This window comes from Capsicum annuum, chromosome 5 (assembly GCF_002878395.1).
Source record: "Capsicum annuum cultivar UCD-10X-F1 chromosome 5, UCD10Xv1.1, whole genome shotgun sequence".
Classification (NCBI taxonomy): Eukaryota; Viridiplantae; Streptophyta; class Magnoliopsida; order Solanales; family Solanaceae; genus Capsicum; species Capsicum annuum.
The window spans coordinates 210,286,614-210,311,485 of NC_061115.1; the positions used below are offsets into that span (position 1 = coordinate 210,286,614).

At 35.9% G+C, this 24,872-nt stretch overlaps 1 long non-coding RNA gene across 4 annotated transcripts; it reads right to left on the reverse strand.

Annotated features, from left to right (window-relative positions):
• Window positions 1–19,674: 19,674 nt before the first annotated feature.
• LOC107871201 lies at window positions 19,675–24,284 on the reverse strand. Of its 4 annotated transcripts, XR_007055532.1 has the most exons (5): window positions 23,932–24,070; window positions 22,003–22,091; window positions 21,479–21,633; window positions 20,421–20,458; window positions 19,675–20,065 (listed from the first exon to the last, which is right to left on the reverse strand). It is a non-coding gene; the product is annotated as an uncharacterized LOC107871201 (long non-coding RNA). The 4 variants fall into 4 exon arrangements; XR_001674643.2 differs by having other exon boundaries at window positions 20,421–22,091; XR_007055531.1 differs by having other exon boundaries at window positions 21,479–24,054.
• Between the last annotated feature and the right edge of the window lie 588 nt (window positions 24,285–24,872).

Here is a 24,872-nt window from a genome sequence, read left to right on the forward strand (position 1 = left end):
GCATCTACCTTTGGTGGAGTTTGCTTACAACAATAGCCATCATTATAGTATTGGTATGGCTACTTTTGAGATGTTGTATGGTAGGAGGTGCAGATCTTCTATCAGATGGTTTGAATTTAGTGAGGCAGATATGTTTGGTCCCTATTTGGTCTATCAAGCTATGGAGAAAGTGAAGGTGATTCATTATAGGCTTAAGGTTGCTCAGAGTCGCCAAAAGTCCTATGTGGATGTCAAGCATAGAGACTTGGAGTTTGAGGTTGGGGATATGTTGTTCCTAAAGGTGTCTCCCATGAAGGGAGTAGTGCGGTTTGGCAAGAAGGGTAAACTCAATCCTCGATTTATTGGTCCTTATAGGATTTTGCAGAGAGTGGGCAATGTTGCTTATGAGTTGGAGTTGCCTGCAATTTTGGGTTTGGTTTATCCGGTCTTTTATGTTTACATGTTAAGGAAGTGTGTTGACGATCTATCTTTGGTTGTTCCTTTGGAAGGGTTGGATATCTCGGATTCTCTGTCTTATGAAGTGGTCTTAGTTGAGATACTGTATAGGATAGTTCGTTGGTTGTGGACCAAGGATGTGGCTTCGGTTAAGGTTTTATGACCATAAGGTGGAAAAAGCAACGTGGGAAGCGGAAGAGGATATGAAACCCAAGTATCCCCATTTGTATTCTGCTTCTGTATTCGTGTGGAAGGTATGTGTTCTTGAACACATCTTCATTTTTTGAGTTTGTTAAAGGAAAGATTAATATCTTTGCTTCTTTGTTTTCAAACTTTGTTAAAAGGATATTTGATAATGCAAATGACTCTGTGTGTGTTTACCTCTACCTTGTTGGTCATTTGAGGATGAATGTTCCTTGTGGGAGAGAATGTTACATCCTGGGTTTTGGCCTTAGAAATTTTTCCTTGAAAACCATTCTCCGGACCTAATATGACTCATGGATATGAGCAGTATGCTAGGGTACGAATGGTATGGTCCTGTCGTAAGCTGACCAGTGTTAGTTGGTGGGATGGTTTTGATCACTGGAATGGTCACGACTTAAGGGCATGAGTAATAAGTCTTAGATACAAGTCGTACTATGAACTTGTATGGTAGACAGTGTTTAACCCTCTTGGTAATTCATTTTGCCAGGGATATAGATCATAGGTACGGATCGTATGCTGAGGTTATGGCTTGGTTGGATGAGTCATATACTGGACAGTGTTTGATCAAAGGATAAGGCCTGGGTATGACTGGTGGGAACCAATCGTAAGGAAGGGAACGACTCATAAGAGGGTCAGTCGTATCCCTGCAATAGGTTTTTAAGGGACTTAAGTGGGGGTATTCTGTACATTTTCCTACTTACTCTAATTATGACCCACGACTTCCAATATGCTTAGGAGGTTATTTTTCCTATTATTATATTCATTAACACATAGAAAACTATTCCTAAACATGCAACTCTCAAGAGCTTTTGGGGGAAGAGAGTTAGAGTTTCAACTTGGGGATTGCTTTGGTGATTTTCTTCCATTATCTTTCTCTGTTTAAGGCATGTGTCTCTTCACTACTTACTATTTCTAAAAAGGCATGGATTTTATGGTTGTTTTCATGGTTTCAATATTGCATGGTTTATGGTTTTCAAATATTAATTAGGGTTTTGTTTATAATGGCTTAGTAATGGTTCCCTATGATTTAATTATTCTTTTATATGCATTAATGGTGATTTTGGAAAATTGGATTGTATGGTAATGGTTTAATGGTCTTTGGAATTGGTTTTGGTTATATTACACTCCCAAGGTGTTTGATAAAATGCTTATAAAAATATGTTCATTGCATTGACTTCTTTAAATGGAACTCTTGCTATTTTTCAGCTTATGCTATAAATGGTTTACAAAGGTTAAAGGCTTATTGGCTTTGCTTGTGGAGTACATGAAAGTTTCCCAAGAGGTTAATATGGTAAACGGATAGGGCACTTGAGAGTCCCCTTAACCTAAATGGTTTGGCTATGGATAAATCTTGCAAGTATGGTAGGTATGACGATACCACTAATAAATGGCCTTGGTTAATAAATGGTAATTGGATTATTTGGATATGGTTTTAACTTTGAAATTAATGGCAGGATATGTAACTGAGCCATAGAAGCTGGAGGTTCTAGGGAACCAAAACTAGAAACTCATATTTGTCAATATGAGGGGTCTTTGATGGCTACATGAGAGTGTCACATTTTATATTGGACGGATGTACTGGTCGGTCATACCATGGGATATTTCCTAGCCGTGCGGCTACACGTGCTGGGACTCTTTCAGCAGGGGGAGCTAAACCCCTACGGCCCATTGGTGTGGTTAAATGGCAAGGCTACACAGCCCAGGTAAAAAGGTTTTAAATTCATTGTAAATACGGATTCCCTTTCTCGACACTTATATATATGTATGGTTGTATGCCTAATGGATGGTTTTACTTGGTTGTTTAAATGGAATTACTTTATCCTTATCCTGATACATGCTAACGGACACTCACTAACCCATATACTGGAGGCTATATACCCACGCTATGCAGGAACCGTCCATTTGACTCCTCCTACATACTAATTGAATTGGGGACAGCATTTGGATTGAAGTGGTGAGCTTCCATCTTTCCAGAAGGCTCCATTTCATGATGGATACTCTTAGACATTTTGTTTTCATTTTGGATATTAATTTTGGCCACAGTTGGGGGCATGTTCCAACTGGATATTTGTATTATTTTGGATAGAGGCTTTGTGGTACTTTTTGGGGTTGGTATGGGTGGGATCAATATTGGTGTTTTCCTTGGCATTGGAATAATCTAGGAGGCTAGCATCATCGGACATAATTTATCATTGTTCCATCGTATTACATTTTGGGATTGATTGCCATGTTATGTTTTGATATTCTCTTTGGTTTGGTATGGTATGGATGGTTGGGTTTAGTACGATTAGACTCGGTTGGGTCGGTCACTGTCGTGATCCTATCCTAGAGTCTTGATGTGAACAATAATGCTATCTTACTATATGTTCGAAATTCAGTCTATCTGGATGTATAAGGCGGTTAGGTTGGGTTAAAGGCGTGGTCGCCGATCTTGGTTGGACTTGGGATGCCCATTACGTCTAGACCTTGGTTCGGGTCATGACACCGCCTATTCTTCTCATCCTCTACCTGCTACATATAAACCAAAAACCTAGAGATATTCATGTCATTATTCAATTTTACAGCCTTACACTCCAATACCAAGTCACATGACAATTGTGAAGCAAACTTTCTAATCCTATCCCTCATACTAGACACCAGCTCCAGAGTAACCTAGACAACTTATAGAACTTCAGGGCATACATGTTCACACTCATACTACCTTGCCTTATGTTCACAAACTCTTCGTTCTTATCCTTCCTCAACTCTTGTGGAAAGAAAAGGTCAAGAAAGCACCAAAATACTCATCCCATGATGCCGGCTTAGCATCTTCACCCCTCAACTGATTCCACTCCTCATACCACTGATATGCCATATCCTTTAACTGATATGTAGCAAAGCCCACAACTTCGATATCAGTAGCATGCACCACCCTGAATATCTTCTCTATTTCATCAATAAATCCTTAAGGATCCTCCTCAGCCATAGAGCCTATAAAGGTTATGGGATTTAGCCTCATAAACTGCCTAACTCGGGTAACCTCAAATGAAGGGGCAATATAACCAACAGGACCGGACTAACAATATTGAGAGGCCATCAATTGGGTAAGTAGATGAATAGACTGCTGGAACTTTGCATTGGAGATATCCCCCTGAGGTGACTAAGCATGAGTGTCACTAGTGTAACACCCTAAAAAAAATTTCAGTGTTGTATCTCACCTAGTAGCATATTTGAGAGGCTAGAAACTAGAAATCTTTCTAAGCATCAAGAATGACTTAACTTCACTTAACTTTATTTTTAGCACTCGAACTTGGATTGTTTAAAAATTGATTTTTTCGACCTTGAGGCTTGGATTTTAAAGTTGATTCATGATCGGGGATGGAAGGACAGTGGTTCGGAGAAGTTTTAGATTTTTTCGGAAAAAGGATGGAGTGTGTTTGGATATTGGAAACAGTGGCCCAACAAGAAGTCAGTGCACTGCATTGACTATCGCATCACTAAAGTAGTGAACCAATGCAAAGTTGATGCGCCGCATCGATTATCGCATCGATGAAACAGTGACCCAATGCGATATCGATGCATCACGTTGGTTAACGCGTCAGGTGCCCAATTCATATTTTCTTATAAATTCTGTGTCAAGAGGGGTATTTTAGTCTATTACCCTCATCCAAACTCTGTCATAACATGAAATTAAAACATCTTTAGGACATATTATGCTCAAAACCACTCAAAATCTCTCTATACAAAACCCTAACTTCCCTCCCATAGATCAAGAATTCATCTACTAAGTCAAGATAATCAAGAAAGGATTCAAGGCTAGGGTTTATTTCGTCGAATTGAAGAACACAAAGTGTAAAGTGTGTGGAACTACTCTAAAAACCTTGGGCATAAGTTTAAGTATTTTATCAATATAAAAAGAAAATCCCCAACTATGATTTACAATAAAGTATTTTATATTGTCTTCAAAAATTAAGCATCATGGTATTGTTTTGATTAAAGTATAAACTACTTTTCATGGAAATTGAGTTACAACTATATATATATATATACTTATGTGTGTGTGTGGTTTCGTGTAATTTATAAGATTTATCGAGAGCATGTATATGAATTCCCTCTCTTATTGCGAAGTAAAGCTTACATATTCAATATGAATGATTTGGAATGCATGTTTTGGGATTTAAAAGTGATCCTTTAAATGTCATGGTGTTTGACATGGTTTATACATGATGAGATGGAGTTTCTTGCTAAAACCACATTATTATTTAAAAAGAAAGAGAATTGCATATGTTTGACTAAATTGACATGATCATCACATGTTTTGAATCTTGCAAATAGATGAAAAATATCTAAACTTTCTTGAGACTTCAAAGTAACACCTCTATTGTGATATTGTAAATCTTGGGTGGTCATGTGCATGTTTTAAAAATGAGAGGCTGTGAACTTGTCATGATATGGACTTCCAAGTCAGGGTATGACGATACTCGATGATAATATGCCCTTAATAAAATAAATGATGAATATTTTTAATGCATGGAGAATGGTTTTAAAGAAATAATTTGAGCGTAAAGAGAGGTAGATGGTTACCCGAAGAAAGCATTTGAGTGTAAGGGCTCATCGCTGAAAATCGAGTTTGCCGACTCGGGTGATATGATTGGCTAAGGCCAATGTATACTTGTCCTTAAGACTCTGGTATACTAGAATAGAAATTAGGACCCCAATTCATGCGGCACACTTGGATTGGAGGCTTGGCTACCGAGTTAAGGGTGGATTCCATATAGCCCGTGGGATTGTAGAAATGTAGGGTGTACCATCTATCTTAGAATTAAGATAAAGAGTGAGTCATGATTTCAAGGGAAGCATTTGAAGATTTTAAATAATGCCCATGTGTTTTATGAAATTATGTGTAATGTGTTGATTAACGTTATCAATGATTTTGTATTAAAAATATGTTATTTTGAGTTGTTTCACATACCAGTACATATGTATTGACCCCCTATATCTCAAGATCCGAGGCATAGTCCTATGGCCCCATCCAACAGTAAACCTATTCGCGTCAAAGATAGCAGTTGGTGAGCCTTCTCTATTCCAAAAGGTTTGTTGTGCAGATTTCTATTATTTCTCCTGTTATGGTCTACTGGGGGCCTTGTCCTAGTTTTAGAATATGATTTAGACATGATGTTGGTTATCTATTTGTTAGATATTTCGCAGATGGTTGTTAAGAGTTATTAGGATTCATGAACTTCGTGTTGGGTATGTTATCTTAAATCAAATTAAGTAACCATGTTACCGTTTATTAATCTTCCGCGTTTCTTTATTTTGTATGAACATTATGTATGATTACCAAATAGAATAAGGGCGCTTGGGCCTTCACTATTTGGGATGTCTTTCACGACCAGGGCCTCGGTTTGGGTCGTGACAAACTTAGTATCAGAGCACGGTTTATGGTCCCAGGGTGTCTACAAAATCGCGTTGGGTAGAGTCCTATTTATGGGTGGTAGCATACCACACTTATAAGCAGGAGGCTACAAGATGTTTAGGAATATCTCACTTCTTTCATGACTTAGTTCATGCCATAGAGTCTATATGTCCCCTAATCAATGATTTCTTCTATTTCATAAAATTACTATGCCTCCCGTAGAAACAACGAACAGAGTACCCAAGCGGAAGAGGTCCGTCCAACCCATGGGATGCGAACTCCTAACAAAACTCACCCCTTAAAATTTTTCCCTACTCCGAGAGTTCCTCCAGTCCCTACCAGTCCACTGAGGGCTCTAAGGACCAATGCTAACCATCTCCAGTCTTCTTAGAGGGATATTTCGAATACTGAGTTCAGATAGTCCATACATATGATTGCACAACTGGTAGCCTCTCAAACCCTTTGGTCTGAAGATATGGGTTCGGTATCTGGTTCATCTAAAATTACTCAGGTTGGTCAATTCTTAAGACTGAACCCGTACATATTCACTGGAATGAAGGTTGAAGAAGACCCTCAAGGGTTCATTGATGAGTTGGAGAAGATTTTTAGAGTCATGTACGTGAATGAGGTTGAAGGTATGGAGTTGGCAGCCTATCAACTGAAGAAAGTAAAAAGTCAATGGTATAATAAGTGGGAGGATTCAAAGGGCGGTGATGCTGAGCCGTCGGTGTAGGGCGATTTTGTGGAAGCTTTCCCGTAGCAATTCTTTCCCTTGGAACTGAGGGAGTCCAAGGCTGAAGAATTCATGAATTTGAAACAGGAAAAGATGAGCGTCAAAGAGTACATCCTAAAATTCAACCAGTCAACCTGTTATGCCTCGGTATTGGCAGGCAACATAAGGGCCCATATGAGGAAGTTTGCATCGGGTCTCTCGGATGACTTGGTATTTGAATGAAAAGGAGTGATGCTTAATAAAGACATGGATTTCTCTAGGTTGTCTATTCATATGCAACAGGTGAAGGAGCAGAAGAAAAGGGTGGAGGATGCAAGGGAGAAAGGTATACAGGCCAAGAGGGCTAAATTTGCAGATCAAAATAATAGTCAGCAACAGAAAGGAAATAATTAGGGTAACAAGTAGGCACAGACAAAGTTTTGGAGTAATGCTCAATCTTCAGCTAGCTCTCCCGCGCCCAGACTTTTAGTTGATTGACGGTTTCAGAATTTTTAGACTGGCAATGGGCCTGGTGTGCAGGGTGCTAATTCATAGGAGAGTGTGGCTCCACCTTTTAAACCTATCCTCATTGTAGAAATTATGGGAAGAATCGTTCAAGAAGATGTATTTATGGGGAGCGTGTGTATTACAATTGTGGTAAATCAGGTTATTTTAAGAAGGACTGCCCCACTACTAAAGGAAATAAAGGAGGTTCTAGGCCCCAAGCTAACTCCACGGTGCCACCACCACCTCCCAAGGGCGCTACTTTTGCTACCGGAGGCGGTCGTAACCAATTGTGTGCTTTGTCTAATCGCTAGGATGCAGAGGCTTCACCCGATATAGTCACGGGTATGTTATAAATTTTCTCCCGTGATGTGTATGTGTTGCTTGATCCCGGGTCTAATTTGTCTTGTGTGCCCCTATTTGTGGCAGTTAGTTTTGGTTTTGAGCCTGAAAATATTTTGGAACCTTTTATTGTTTCTACTCCTGTTAGTGACTCTGTTGTAGCTAGGAAAGTGTACAGAAATTGTGTTGTGACTATTTATAACCGTGATACTATGGCAGACCTTGTAGAACTTGATATGGTTAATTTTGATGCCATTTTAGGGGTGGATTGGCTTCATTCGTGCTATGCCACACTAGATTGTAAAACCTAAAAACTCACTTTCTTCTTTTTGAATGAACCAGTAATAGAACGTGAGGGGTACTCTTTAGAACCTAAGGGGAAATTCATCTCTTATCTCAGAGCCCGGAAACTTATATCTAAGGATTGTTTGTATCATCTGATTCAGGCAAAAGATTCTAATACTAAAAGTCCTTATCTTCAGCCTGTTCTCATAGTTAATGAATTTTCGAAAGTCTTCCCCGATGATCTCCCAGGGATACCACTTGATAGATAGATTTTGGCATTGACCTGTTACCAGACACCTGACCTATTTCTATTCCTCCATATAGGACGGCTCTTGTGGAATTTAAAGAGTTGAAAGAGAAATTAGCAGATCTCCTTGACAAGGTTTTAATCTGTCCTAGTATTTCTCCTTAGGGTGCACCTACACTCTTTGTGAGTAATAAAGACGGTTCCTTCCATATGTGTATTGACTACCGTGAACTAAATCAGGTTACTGTTAGAAAAAAATACCCTCTTCCTAGAATTAATGATCTCTTTGACCAACTTCAAGGTGCTAAGTGTTTCTCAAAGATATATCTTTGTTTGGGGTATCATCAGTTGAAGGTTAAGGAGGCTGATATCTCCAAGATAGCCTTCCGAACCCGATATGGCCATTATGAGTTCTTAGTCATGTCTTTCGGATTGACTAACACCCCTGCAACTTTCATGGGCTGTTCCGCCAATTTTTAGATCTATTTTTCATAGTCTTTACGACATTTTGGTTTACTCTAAAAACAAGGAGGATCATGCCAGTCACCTTCGAATCATCCTTCAGACCCTCAAAGAGCATAAATTGTATGCAAAATTTTCCAAGTATGAATTCTGACTTGGTATTACTTTCTTAGGGCATATTGTGTCTAGTGAGGGAATTAAGGTTGATCCCTAAAAGATTTAGGCAGTGAGAAAGTGGCCCAGACCCATGATTCCAACTAGCATTCAAAGCTTCTTAGGTTTGGCGGGGTATTACAGAAGGTTCGTAGAAAGTTTTTCTTCCATAGATGCACCGCTTACCAGGTTGACATAAAAAAAGGTAAAATTTGTGTGGTCTGACTCCTGTGAGAATAGTTTTGAGAAATTGAAAGATAAGTTAACTACTGCACCTATTTTAACTCTTCCTGAGGGTACAGAGGGTTTCGTTGTATACTATGATGCATCCCGGGTGGGACTTGGTTCTGTACTTATATAATATGGCAAGGTGGTAGCATATGTATCTAGACAGTTGAAGTTGCACAAGCGAAATTGCCCTACTCATGACTTGGAGTTGGCGGCCATGGTGTTTGCACTTAAAATTTGGCAGCATTATCTTTATGGGGTACACGTTGATATATTTACTGACCACAAAAGTTTACAGTATATTTTCTCACAGAAAGAACTGAATCTAAGACAAGGGCGTTGGTTGGAACTGTTAAAGGATTATGACATGAGCCTGCACTATCATCCAGGCAAGGAAAATATGGTGGTTGATGCCCTTAGCAGGTTGTCAATGGGCTATCTTGCTCATGTTAAGGTCGGAAGAAGGGAAATAGTGAAAGATATTCGTCGGCTAGCAAATCTAGGGGTTCGACTGTTGGATTCTGAAGATAGAGGAGTAATTTTTCATAAAATGGCTAAATCTTTCTTATGTGCTGAAGTAAAGGAAAAGCAGGCAGAAGACTCCATCCTATTGCAAATTAAGAAAGATGTGGGTCAACAGAAGGTGATGGCATTTGAAATTAGCGGTGATGTATTTTAAGGTATCAAGGTAGGTTATGTGTACCAAATGTGGATGGTTTGCGAGAGAAGATCCTCGATGAAGCTCACACTTCTAGGTATATTATTCACCCAGGCTCTACTAAGATGTATCATGATCTTAAAACTATATATTGGTGGAATAATATGAAGCGTAATGTTGCTGATTTTGTTTCCAAGGGTATGAACTGTCAACAAGTAAAGGTGGAACACTTGAGACCAGGTGGTACTTCCCAAGATATAGCCTTGCCAATGTGAAACTGGGAGATGATCACTATGGATTTCATCACGGGGCTTCAGATGTCCTGAAACCAATACGATTCCATTTGGGTGATTGTGGGCCGAATGACCAATCATCTTACTTTCTGCCTGTGAGGACAAATTATTTGGGAGATGATTATGCCAAGCTGTACATTGACGAAATAGTTTGTTTGCATGGGGCACCAGTATCTATTATATCCGATCGAGGTATGAAATTCTCTTCACAGTTTTGGCGATATTTTCAGAGGGGTTTAGGTACCCAGGTAAACTGGAGTACTGCATTCCACCCTCAGACCGATGGGCAAATTGAACGCACCATTCAGACCCTTGAGGATATGTTGAGGGCTTGTGTAATTGACTTCAAGGGTAGTTGGGTAGATCATTTATTGTTGATATAATTTGCCTACAATAATAGCTATCATGCCAGCATTAAGATGGCTCTTTTTGAAGCACTCTATGGAGGAGATATAGATTACTAATCGGGTGGTATGAAGTGGATGAAACTCGATTATTTGGGCCTGACCTTGTTCATCAGGCAATAGAGAAGGTGAAAATCATTAGAGAATGACTTTAGACAGCTCAGAGTCATCAAAAGTCCTATGCTGATGTTAGGAGAAGAGAGTTGGAATTTGAGGATGGTGATTGGGTATTTCTCAAAGTCTCCCCTATGAAGGGAGTCATGCGTTTTGTAAAGAAGGGGAAGCTTAGTCCTCGTTATATAGGACCGTACCAGATTATGAAAAAGATAGGTGGGGTTGCCTATAAAGTAGATTTGCCCATAAGTTTGGGTTCTGTACATCCCGTGTTCCATTTGTCTATGTTGAAAAAGTGTATGAGGGACCATTCCTTGGTGTTACGTATAGAGGAAATCCATGTGAAGCACTCTTTGTCATATGAAGAAGAACCCGTTAATATTCTAGATCGCCAAGTCCTGAAGTTCAGAATCAAATAAATAACGCCGGTTAAAGTGTTATGGAATAACCAAAAGGTGGAGGAAGCTACTTGGGTGTCGGAGGATGATATGCGTGCAAGATACCGGAATCTTTTTGATCCAGTGAATGACGATATAGAAGGTACAATCTTTTCCCTATTCTTTTTATCTTCTTTTCAGTGAGACTAATCATTCCTATTTGTGTTCCGTGCCATCATTTGGGGATGAATGATCCCAAAGGGGGATAATGTAACACCCCGCAAAAAAAATTCAGTGTTGTATCTCACCTAGTAGCATATTTGAGAGGCTAGAAACTAGAAATCTTTCTAAGCGTCAAGAATGACTTAACTTCATTTTTAGCTCTCGAAATTGGATTGTCTCAAAATCAATTTTTTTGACCTTAAGGCTTGGTTTTTAAAGTTGATTCGTGATCGGGGATGGAAGGAGGGTGGTTTGGAGAAGTTTTGGATTTTTTTGGACAAAGGACGGAGCGTGTTTAGATGTTGGAAACAGTGGCCCGATGCGAAGTCGGCGCACCGCATCAATTATTGCGTCGGTGAAGCGGTGAACCAATGCAAAGTTGATGCACCACATCGATTATCGCATCGATAAAAAAGTGACCCAACGCGATATCAATGTGTTGCATCGGTTAACGCGTCGAGTGCCTAGTTTGCATTTTATTATAAATTCTGTGTCAGGAGGAGTATTTTAGTCTATTACCCTCATCCAAACTCCGTCATAACATGAAATTAAAACATCTTTAGGTCATATTATGCTCAAAACCACTCAAAATATCTCTATACAAAACCCTAACTTCCAACCCATAGATCAAGAATTCATCTACTAAGTCAAGATTATCAAGAAAGGAGTCAAGGCTAGGGTTTCTTTCATCGAATTAAAGAACATAAGATATGTGGGACTACTCTAAAAACGTTGGGCATAAGTTTAAGTATTTTATCAAGATTAAAAAGAAATCCCCAGCTATGATTTACAATGAAGTTTTCTATATTGTCTTCGGAAAGTATGCATCATGGTATTGTTTTGATTAAAGTATATGGGTCATGAATTACTTTTCATGGAAATTAAGTTACAACTATATATATATATATATATATATATTTCGTGTAATTTGTAAGATTTATCGATAGCATGTGTATGAATTCCCTCTCTTGTGGCGGAGTAAAGTTTATATATTCAATACGAATGATTTAGAATGCCTATTTTGGGATTTAAAAGTGATCCTCTAAATATTATGGTGTTTGACATGATTTATACGTGATGAGAGGGAGTTTCTTGCTACAACTACATCATTGTTTAAAAAGAAAGAGAATTGCATGTGTTTGACTAAATTAACATGATCACCACATGTTTTGAATCTTGCAAATAGATGAAAAATGTCTAAGATTTCTTGAGACTTCAAAGTAACACCTCTATTGTGATGTTGTAAATCTTGGGTGGTCATGTTCATGTTTTAAAAATAAGTGGTTGTGAATTTGTCAGGATATGGACTTGCAAGTCAGGGTATGATGATACCCGGTGATAGTATGCCCTTAACAGAATAAATGATGAATATTTTGACTGCATGGAGAATGGTTTTAAAGAACTAAAATTGGGCCTAAAAAGAGGTAGATGGTTACCCAAAGAAAGTGTTTGAGTGTAAGGGCTCATCTCTGGAAATCAAGTTTGCCGACTCGGGTGATATGATTGGATAAGGCCAATGTATACTTTTCTTTGAGACTCTGGTATACTAGAATAGAAATCAGGACCCAATTCATGCGGCACACTTGGATGGGGGCTTGGCCTCCGAGTTAAGGGCGGATTCCATATAGCCCGTGGGATTGTAGAAATGTAGGGTGTACCATCTATATTAGAATTAAGATAAAGCGTGAGTCATGATTTCAAGGGAAATATTTGAAGATTTTAAATAATGCCCATTTGTTTTACGAAATTATGTGTAATGTGTCGATAAACGCTCTCAATTATTTTGTATCAAAAATATGTTATTTTGAGTTGTTTCATATACCAATACATATATATTGACCCCCTATATCTCAGGATCGAGGCACAGTCCCGTGGCCTCATCCAGCAGTAAATCGGTTCGCGTCAAAGATATTAGCTAGTGAGCCTTCTCTATTCTGGAAGGCTTGTTGTGCAGATTTCTATTAGTTCACCTGTTATGGTCTACTGGGGGCCTTTTCCCAGTTTTAGAATATGATTAAGACATGATGTTGGTTATCTGTTTTAGAAATGATGTTGGTTATCTGTTTGTTAGTGATTTCACAAATGGTTGTTAAGAGTTATTAGGAATCACAAACTCCGTGTTGGGTATGTTATCTTGAATTAAATTAAGTGACCATGTTACCATTTATTAATCTTCAGCATTTCTTTATTTTGTATGAACATTGTGTATGATTACCAGATAGAATAGGGGTGCTCGGGCTTGCACAGTTCGGGATATCCATAATGGCCAGGGCCTCGATTTTGGTCATGACAACCAGCCTGGGAAGGACTAGTGTGGACTAGTGGAACTCCTTGTGGGCAGTACAATCGAGAGCAGTTACCCTAGACCGAGTCTGCATTCTATAAGTAGGTTGAGTTCTATCTACATTATCCTCGGGTAGGACAGAGGGCACGGTAGAGTTCCTATGAACATCAGATCTTCGGGGAGGCATGATCTGAAATGTGAGCAAATTGAGAGTTAGGGAATTTCATGACATTAGACTCTACAGCCATAAATAAAACACAAGAAATGAAAACATTTCTAAATGTCATATAGCCTCCCCCTTATAAGTGTAGCGCGCTACACACCAATAGAAGGGACTCTACTCGACACGGCTTTGCAGATACCCAACGAACCTGAGCCTAGGATCTAGTACCAATCTTGTCACGACCCAACCCGGAGCCTAGTTGTGACGGGTATCTCAAGCCCACCGAGTGCCGGAGACCGCCCTACTTAGCCTAGCCAACTAAAACACAAAATCCAAATAAACAGCGGAAGACATCAAGAATATAAATATGAAATAGTTAATGTAACTCAATGGAACTACGAGTCAATAAACAATAATCATCCACACTTTATCCAAAAAAACCTCTAAACTAAAATACTAAGTTAGGTCGGGACATGCCCCCAACCTTGAACAAAAAGGGAATCCAGAATATAAAAGTAATCGATGTGATTTTGATACTCATAAAAGAAAGTAATGAAATGTCCGGTCTTTCGGAAGAGGGAGGCTCACTACTTCAACGCAAACCAGACAACGAACCAGAACCACCTAATCTTGCACAAAGAAATCGAAGAACCCCTAGGACTTAACATCATGAAATAATGTAGCATCAAAAGACAGTTAACAGGATGAGCGCTAGCATGTAACTTAAGAAAGGGATAATATATTACCATTTTCCAAAACAAAATCAATCTCAATGTATATGTTCACATACATGCATATACATATATATAAGATGTTCGGATAGGGTACAGGATTAAAACATGAGATTTAAAAGCATTATCTTGAACTGTGTAGCTCTATCCATCCTAAGGGCATCCACTGGCTATATGGGTTCAGCTCTCTCTGTTGAAAGGGTCCCAGTGCGTGTTAGCCGCACAAATCAGGAAAATTCGAGGAAGGGCCAAAGCCACTGAGGCTCCAAACATTCCAAAATAAATATACAACTTATGAACTATGTACACGGTCACCAAAACCCCCATACAAGAAAATGTGGTTTTCAGTATCGGTCCCCCAGGACCTCGACCTTCCACGATGAGCTACATTACCCCCTTTAAGCCAAAATTAAAATCATTTACACATTCCCATCCAGTAACCAAGTAGTTATCCATTTAGGAATTTACTGTTGGTACCGTCATACCAATTAATTATGCTTGCAAGCTTATAGAATTATGTCATTCCAATTATCCATCAACCTGGGGGAATCCACGACCCCCAAGTTCAAATTTTAAAAGCATTCCATGGCTAATGAGGCTATTTTCAAAACTATTTTTATCCGTTTATCCATTAATGCAATGCGATAGCTTAGAACAATAAGCAAAATCATGTAATTGTACATATTTCAAAACCAATTATGTAAGTGGATACCAATTCCAAACTAAAAATTATAATTTTAGGGGAATCCATGACCCCCATTCCATTCACCATGCTTTTGCATCCAATTAGTTCAAAAACCACAATGTAAAGCATAAAAAAATAATTCCAAAATCATGGGAAAACCAATCAAGTAACAACCATTCAAAACCCCCAACCCATCATTCAAAACCCAATAATTAAATTAGTATAAATCATGATTAAACACATACTTTTATATAAAATCAAGTTAGGGAAGATATGCATGCTTGTGGACACCAAGAGATTCAGAGAGAAAACCCCAATTGAAGCCTAGATGACCAATTCTCTTGAAAACTCTAATTGTTCTTGCTTGGAAAATTTGAGAGAGAATAGAGTGTTTATGTTATTTTAATTGATGGAAATAAGGCTAAAGAAAAGGTTTTAAGTTGTGGAAAGTAATGGGATGGAAGAAAAATACCGCAATGTCTGTAATGAAATCATGCAGGAAATATAACTCCCAGTGGCTAAGGATCTCGTAACAACTCATGCTCACTGGCCATAAGTCGTCACCATGACTCGTAAAGAAAGTTTGGGCACCTTAGTAAGGTCACGAGTCCCTCTCCACGACTCATGATCACACCTTGTGACTCATAGGGTCTTAGTCATGGTTAGGACATAAACATGGGAAATCCTCACTAGTTAAGCTACGACTGGATCTATACAACCCGTGATGAATGATAACGACTCGTCATGTTTGTCATTTTCTGGGCTGTGATGACAAAATTCAAGAAATTTTTAGAGGCCAAAATCTGTGGTTTTACATTTCTACTTTAGGATGATTGAGTTAATTTTTGCTCAAATATGAAGCCGATGAATTGAATTCTTGCGCACAACTATTACTATAGTGAACTGATTTTTTTGAAAACAAAATTGTTTCTTGAGAAAATTTGTTGACTTAGTTAAAGAGGCAGTGATGATATCTTATCTGGGATATAAATTCTTTTGGCATTGAGACATGCTAATGCATATCTTGTCTTGGCAAACCCTTACAGTGTATGATTTGAGGCTTCTCTATATGCAACAGGTTCTATTGTAGTCTTGGCATGGTTTATATCTCTCTGCCAATTAGAACCACGGATCTGAGCCTCGTACTTTGTAGACATTGTCTTATATAACCTATTTCATTACTTGTGAACTTAGTATCTAACGCAATTTATCACATTTGTTGTTGCTATTGGGATTTGAGGATTAGTAAGATATTAAAGGAGAGCTAAATAATCGCTAACACTATAAAACTATTTTCAAGCTTTGCTTTTTAAAAGTGAACATGATATCTTAATATATATTAAGATTGAAACGAGCATAAAATTTTTCTACTTTTCATAATCAATAAGAAAAGAAACTTTAAACAACATCTAACTTCATAGTAAAATTATAACTCGAATGTACAAATTTGCTATTTCGGAAAAAAATGCAACAACGGAAAGTAAAATTCTAGTTACTAGAAATGAATTAATTAAGTTTGAGGAGAACAACTTGAAATACAGAGAATAGAATAAAAGATGAAATTATTGAATGGGTAATTCTACAGGATATAATGATAGATTCAATTGCAGGAGAGTACAACAATGACTAAAGAGTTATATCATGTTGCTAAATATTGCACTAAAAGTTCACAACCTCAAATTTTGAATATGATTTCCAGAAAAGATCAGTATGTTGATAAATTAGAGATAGGTATGCACGTATCCTAAAATTTATTATCTTAGTAATATGGTTTCTCAATTTGCAGACCTAATTAAATTATTTCAACTTAGACCATACAAGAATCTATCAATCTCAAATTGAATATAGTAGTATTATAATTCTCTAAACTCTTTATCTCTCGGTTCTCTAGTATTTATATCTTGTGTTAGTTATTTGTTATATTTATTGGTGAAATTCTCTCATATTCATCAACTTTCACCAAGTAAATTCAACAAATTCTGATTAGCATAACATACTTTGTGAATCTACGAATCTTTTTAATTAGCTCTCTGCCTTAGAAGATGGAAAAGTTGTGGTGGTTTGTGCCAAGACTAGCCAAGCTAAGAGAGTTTCCTGTTATAAATGATAGTTTGCACAATCAAGTTCCCTATGTATTTGAATCATCTTCCACAGAAGATTCTACAGAGGAATCTTTGCAAGTTTCATTGGCCTTTGTCTTGTGCCTTTAATTTTACTTAATTGAAATGGAGTTCTGCTCAAGAGAAAACAAGCTCTGATTTTTTCTTTTTTTTTTATTGAACAATTTGGGAGTCTTTGTCAACTATTGATGAATTGTGTTTTTTCAATACTACCACAATGCAAGATTTTTCTCCACTTTTTTATGGTACTTAATTGATAGGATGTTAATGTATTAAGTGCACAAAATAATTTTGTTAATAATAGAAGATGCTCTTAAAATTTCAGTTGGTACTTAATTTCTGCGGGCGTCATCAATGAACTTATGTATATAGAATCCTATTTTTGTTTGATTACTTTTATTAGATCCAAAGGTGAAAAAACTTTTTATCTGAATATGGAAATAGAAGAAACTTTTATCAGATTCAAAGGTGAAAAAACTTCTTATCTGAATATGTAAATAGAAGAAAGTATTTGTGTTCCTTTTGCTGAGCTTGATACTAGCTTGAAGGGCATGTGGTGAAATTTAAAAAGACCCTATCTTGAAAATACTTCAATACATAGAACTTCTTTTGAGCTATCGTTTTTTAGTTGGTTTTTGAAAAGTTGTTCAAATTTTGAGTTGTTTTCTGATGCCATTATTGAAGTGATCTTTGATTGTTGAGGCTGATTTCACAGTTATTTAAAGTTAGCTCTATTTTTTTTCCTTTTGAGACATGTCATGGGAGGAACTAAGATGAAAACTTATTTTTACAATTTTATAGGATCATAATCTGCACAGTTGAAGAGTTAGAAAACTAAAGTTTATGTTTGAATAAAAGGGTATTATCGAACTTAACTTCACAAGGAATTGAGTTAATCCACCTTTGAATTTTTGAGAAAAGACTTATTTCGTGAATAGATTTTGATCCAAGTAGTTATGTGTTATGTTGTTGGTGGTATGAGTTTTGCAGATGCTTGCAACAAGAAATAAATCACTGTCACCTGCTTCCATTTAGCATATTTGCTAGATCAGTTTGATTAACATTGATTAATCAATGCAACTTTATTGTTGGAATGTTAAACAGTGCTAACCATATTTTTTGGAGATCAATACATTCAGAGGAGAGTAAGTTCCTTAGAAATTTTTCTCTTCATGTTGATTTTTAAATACCTAATTGGTGTTTCATGGTGTTTTGATGTTAACTTATATTGTATGAATTGTTGAAATTTTCCTTCTAGGGTAAGGTTAATCTCTAATACTTTGCAGCATATGATAACGCAGGGACACGTCTCAAAATAGTATTTATGTAGGGTGAAAAGGTGATTTATTTATTAGACTTTAGCTGGCGGTCGGGTGAAGATACTCTGGTTTGTTTTGGATATTTTGTAGGACACTCTGGTTTGTTTTGGATATTTTGTACTTTTAATTACGGTGTAGAAGATAGAGTTTGAATAATGCAAGTACTATAACAATAATTGTGCCTTGACCCCAAATAAATTGGGCTTGGTTATGTGAATGTTCATTTCTCATTTAAACTCATATCATACATCATCATAACAAATATAAAATAAAAGTGATTGGAAATCTACAATTTAAATATTAACGAGCCCATGTAGGTAGAAAATATCATAAAATAATGAAGCAACCCAACAACAACCAAATAAGATCAGGTATCATAAGTTTAAATTAAACTTCTACGTGTTTTATGTTTCATTTTGTCTTTAGGTAGAGTTACAATGAAATAGAGTTTGTGCAAGCTCTACAAAAAATATTTAATGTCAAAAATAATATTTCAATCGTCCTCATGTCAGCATGTCGCTTTAGCTCTTTTCCTTAATTAATTGATTCTAATTCTTATGTATATTCTTAAATACTTTTATTTTATTCTCTGAAAGGATGTTCTATAGACGTCATGAAATCAGGTCAGCAACGACGTATCTTTCTACGGTCTATCGGTTATTTTCACTTTCTTTATGATTTTTTCCAGTGTTACCCAGATCAAGTGTGTTATCACGTGCAACTGTTACCCGATTGTAGCACCATCTTTTGTATAAGTTTCTATCTTTCTAGCAAGCTTAAGAATCTAACTTATGACGTTCCTCAAATGAATATATATAATATGCAATATTATTATAAAACAACAATGAGATTTCCTTTACAAGTGTTGAATCTCTTCTGTACAATAAATTTATAGGCATGCCCGTGCAGAGCCTGGACCATCTAGTATAACAATAGACAAAGAAGGCGACGACGATGAAATTTGTCAAGAAAATCTGAAAAGATAAAAGAGTTATAGAAAAGAGAGAAATGTTGATTTTGGTCGACTTGTATGAAAGAGGATCAATTCCAAAACAATATCCCCAATTTTAAACCAAAAAACATTGAGCATTTGAACTTCCAAATCTGCTATATTTTGTAATGTAAAACTACGTTTGGTAAATAATAAAAAATATTTTTATGTAATGTATTATAGAATCTTAAATATTTATGTGGTGTGATTTTCTCATGATATAATCTCATGCAGTAACACTCAAATCTGATTCTTGTGTGGCATTATCAAATATGCTCCAAATCCTTTAGATATCTATTTTTTTACTAGTGGGGTAGCCAAGGCAGTAATTCACAAGAGGTAAATGTTGATCTCACCATCCACCCTATTTCAGCATCTCAATTTACATGAGCTACATCACCAAGTCAGTATTCAGGTGAATATTGTTAGATCAAAAGAACAATACCATAGCATATAATATTAGACCAACAGAAGCAAGTAATGAACAGGTACATGAATACATCTCTTTTCTTATCTTCTAATGGCCCTATGGGAATTTTATTCAAAATTTTGGCATCAAAGACAACGTATTGTTTCTTGATCTTTGGCATTGCTTTCTCAACAAATGGATTCACTTTATCTTCATACTTTTCGTAAATAACAGGAACTGCATGGAGTAGCATGAATGTTGTTGCATTGAGAAGAAGATACAATCAGTATCAATGAGAGGACCCATAAACCAACAACAGCCTGATCACCTAATTTATGTAAATAAAGATTATTCAGATGAATTCACAGATGTAGAATACCATAGTGACATTACTGATGAGATTTCACAAGTTCTTCTGGACCTATTTAAGAAAATTCAAAATGGATAGTGATTCTAAGGACCTAATAATTGAGAAAAAAAAAAAAAGGATAAATATCGACAGATAGGATAGTTCAGCCAACTTAATTGGGCATAGAGATATTTAAGTATATACATGACGTGAAATCTAAAGAGAATGAACAAGATCGTCGTTACCATTTTTTTCCACTATGGTTGGTGGAAAAAGAGGAACAACAGTTTCAAGTAAACTTTATTCAAGGAAAGACAATAGTTGAGCAACTTACAGAAAGGAGACTCCAAGTGTATGTCTGTTTTGACAAACCTGTATGTATAGAAATGAAGAAATTATTGGGAGTTACTAAAACCAAAAATATATCCAAAATGTTTATTTTGACAAACATGTATGTATTGATCCAAAGAACAAACCAGACTATCATCAAGAACTAATTAGTAGTAATCACATTCTGCCTTGCACTCAGGTTATCATTACCTCAGTTATCTCCTCCATTTTCTAAATTAGAACGCATGGAACAAAACTAAAACATCAAGATGACAAATATAAAACTATGTCCATGCAGCTGAAACTTGAAAACCATCTTGCATCATTAGATAGGAAAAAATGTCCAAGGTCTATGTTACGCGGACTCTTCAAACATATCAACTGGTGTATGCCACATTTTTTAAAAGTAATGTATTTTTATATAAACTGACACGGACGTGGCATCGAATATGAAAAGTCCACATAGTTTAGTCCAAGACACCCCTAGACAAAAACACAGACTTAAAGCTAAGATATTGACTCCTTAACTATAACTAAAATAAAGAACAAAGTACTTGGTCTTCACTTGGTTTTAATAGTTCAAACACATAGTGCATTCAAATGAAATGGCTACATTTACTATTAGTTCTGATGACATATAAAAATAAAGAGTTCTTATCTATACGTGAGCAAGTTCATAGCCTACTCACCAGTCCATAAGCACATATTTAAACCTCAAACTAAGCACTTCAGAAACAACATCATAGTCCTTTCCTGTATTTGCCATCGGCAACAGAATGTGATATCATACAATCCACTTTTCAATTATATAAGTGCAAGTTTGCTGCTAAGAATAATCATTTAACATAAAATAGAAATGATGTCTTCAATCATCCACCATAAAACATAAGTCAAGGCATACATGAACTAATGCATACATAAACAAAATGGAAGCAATTTAACATTGAAATTATGTGGTTCCCGTTACATTATCTTCAGCAAAATAAAAATAAAATGAGCCCCAACAGTCGTTGTATTTAAAGAATAAAATTACATTGATCAAATAGAGAGGTAGAAAAATACCTTATGCAGCTTATTAAACCAAGCTTTTAACATCACTCAAATGTTTCAAAGAACCAAAGTTTATGTTTTTTCTGAGTCGCCTGAAGTACAGTGATGATATAATTAACTTGAGATTTATGTTATCTCTTGTATTATCATCCTCAACAGTAAATCACCTTGTGAATATAACAAACAAAAATGTTTAGAAAACAAAGAAGGCATAAGATCAAAGGAAGAATTAGACATCGATATTTTGTTAAGCAAAGAGCTATTCTTTTATCTCTCAAAAATGTTTTTGTTTCTTTAAAAAAAAAAAAAAGACATAAGATCAGAGGAAGAATTAGACACCACATTTTGTTAAGCAAAGAGTTATTCATTTTTCTATCAAGTTCTTGCACATAATTGAAGTGGCTTAAAATTCGTTAATAGCAAACTAAATAATTGGTGGATTGCCGCTATTTTTGTCCCTGAAATCAACTAGTTTAATTCAAATTTAAGAAAGTTATTTTCAATGAGTTCAGACCATAAAAAAATCAACAACTAACCTGAGGTAGACGATATGAGTAGGTGTTTGTTACATAAAGGCAATCTTCAAGTTTCATCCCGGGAGGAAACTATGAATGTTTTGCTCATTCTGCTTCAAGGCAGATAATATCATATTTATTGATATGGAGCTTCCAAGTGTATCGTTATGTTATGTCTGTTTTGACAAACTTGTATGTATAGAAATGAAGAAATTACTAGGAGCTACTAATACCAAAGAACTTAAATGTTTCCACCATCGCGAACTATTAATGGAGCACTCTATCATTAAATCGAATGTTAGACAGAAATTATTAAGTAATATATAAATCTTAGAATTCAAACATCAGCAACTCCTAATGCCAAAATAGTACTTCTTCTAATGCCAAAATAATTATCACATTAAAGCTCAACAACAACTCGAATAAAACACCATTCAAATACTGAAGACAACGGAAAAGCTTGGTTCCATGAAAATCTTACCTTAATAAATCCAGGAATGACTTGTTAGTCATGGTACACCAAATATTATCATAATTCGAAGAAAAAAATTCAAATGCATGTTAGAAAACGTGAGCTAGACAAAGTGCAAATGCTGTCTTTCCAGATTCTCCATAGTGAAGTCCACTTGAAAATAAAAATAGATATAACGAAAATGCTTGCATAGTATGGTAATTTAGAACTTCAAACATGAAAATCTTAAGTGTTTTCTAGCACTGCAAAGTTACTTGAAGAAATGATGTTCCTCGGATATAATTATATAAACAAGTATGAACTGATCTAAAACTTTAATTTATCCTATAAAGCTAGAGATATCTCCTTCCTGGAGTCCAAAGGATATAGAAAATAAAAGATATAGAGATGAGAGAAGTTAACAAAAATTCATTTGATTTTGTTTTACACCATTAATTCAAAGTAAGAATTATATGCAGAAATATTATATGGAAAAGACAATTGTATACACAATTAGTTAGATTGAATCAAGAATATACTCAGATATATATGGGCATGAATCTTCCCATAAGAAGTTGTCATACATGGATAGCACAAGAAGATATGTATGTCCCTAAACCAATAGCCTACTTAACTTACATCCTACAACTTGATTTTCACAATTTAGGAATTTTGAAACTGCTTTAATTTGCTCAAGCTTTCGATATCACAATAGATATATAAGAAGTAAAATACCATTTCAAAAATAATGAAAACTGACCAACTTACCCCTAAATTTGACGACGATAGAAGGAAAATCATAAGTAGAGGACTTTCAGTTTTCTATCCCTGTTGTTGAGGACTGCTTGTAACTAATTTTTTAAATAATTTCCAGAAAGTACAGAAAAATACTTTAAAATGATATTAACTTGTGAATATAATAATGGAAAGATGAAACTTTTTGTAAAATCTCATTCCTATAACAAGAGAAATAAAGCAATACAATTAACGTTTCACTTCTAGTTTTCCATCTCGTCAAAGTTGGTTCTGAATAGAAAGTCTTCACCCTCTAATTCGTCATGGTATAGACATATTGATGGGATACAAGTTTTTTCCTGCACTCCTTGCTCTCTGATGATGATCTTTGTCGCGTTTCCCGTCAAAAGAAGGGAAAAATAAGTTTTCAACAAATGGCTTAGCAAATTGCAGCATAGCCTTTTCTATCCAACATATAACTAATCAATTGTTGTGCGATTCCTCAACTATGATTATTTTTATTTTTGAGAGAATTAAAATTTGTAAACCCATTTAACGAAATCTAAAGCGTAAAGAAAAAATTCGAGACGAAGAGGAAATAAGTGAACAATCAGCCAAATTAACGTTTCAAATTAAAATTATCAAAAATAATTGATCTTTTGCAGTTTCAAGAATGCTCCAATATGGTCAAACAAAATTACAACAACGAAAAGTTGAATCTTTCTAAAATTTGAAGAAGAAAAAATAGGAACGAAAAAACTTACACTGTATAAATTGAAGATCTGAGAACAAGAAGATTATTAGAGGAGAAGAAAATTCTGAGAATGAATTTTGTTTTTTTTTAGTAAGAGAAAACCAACGCTTCCATCAAAATGAAGTTTATCATAGAATAAATATTGTATTTCTAATTCTGAGAACACAGATGTACCAACCAAAATTGAAAATGACCTATTTATCCTCATTGAAATGACAAAAATAACCCTTGAGAAGCTGTCAGGACAACCTCCACCTGCATACTTTATCCAATAGCAAATATTTAATTTGATTGAAGGATGCAAAGAAAAAAAGAGAATCAATCCAAGACTGAAAATTGAGTTTGGCCAAGAAGTGTTTAGAAAAATCGATTGTTCTCGATGAAATCGAATAAACAGATGACTAGCAAGTGCAACAAACGCCACAGCTGATGGAAAAGCAAACTGATATATCCATCTGTTGCAACAGATTGTCCATATGTTGTAAGTTATCTGAAAGGTGGTATATATTTTGCAACAGATTGTCAATCTCTCTTTTCGAAATACAAGAAAAAGATAAAATATTGTATTTAGATCTGTTTTTTTTTTAATTTACATATTCTAAAAGGCACCAGTTTTATTTAATTAAGGGATATGAACAGTCGTGGCTTTTTATTTGACTAAGTCCAGTCCCTTCCAATTCAATCATTTTATAAATAGGTCCCTCCGACCTCCTCTCACTCCTCACTCACTCGTTCATTCTACTATACTTACAAACAATACTAATATGGCTGATCCAGATTCGTACAAAAAGGTTCATATCGAGTCCTAGGAGGAACTTCAAAGGCAGTTTGATGAACTCCAGAGGAATTTGGCCGACTTCGGAGTAAGGCTGAGGAAGGCCCAGCTGCTGCCGGATGAAAATTGTCAATTTAATAATAATAATAATAATAATAATAATAATAATAATAATA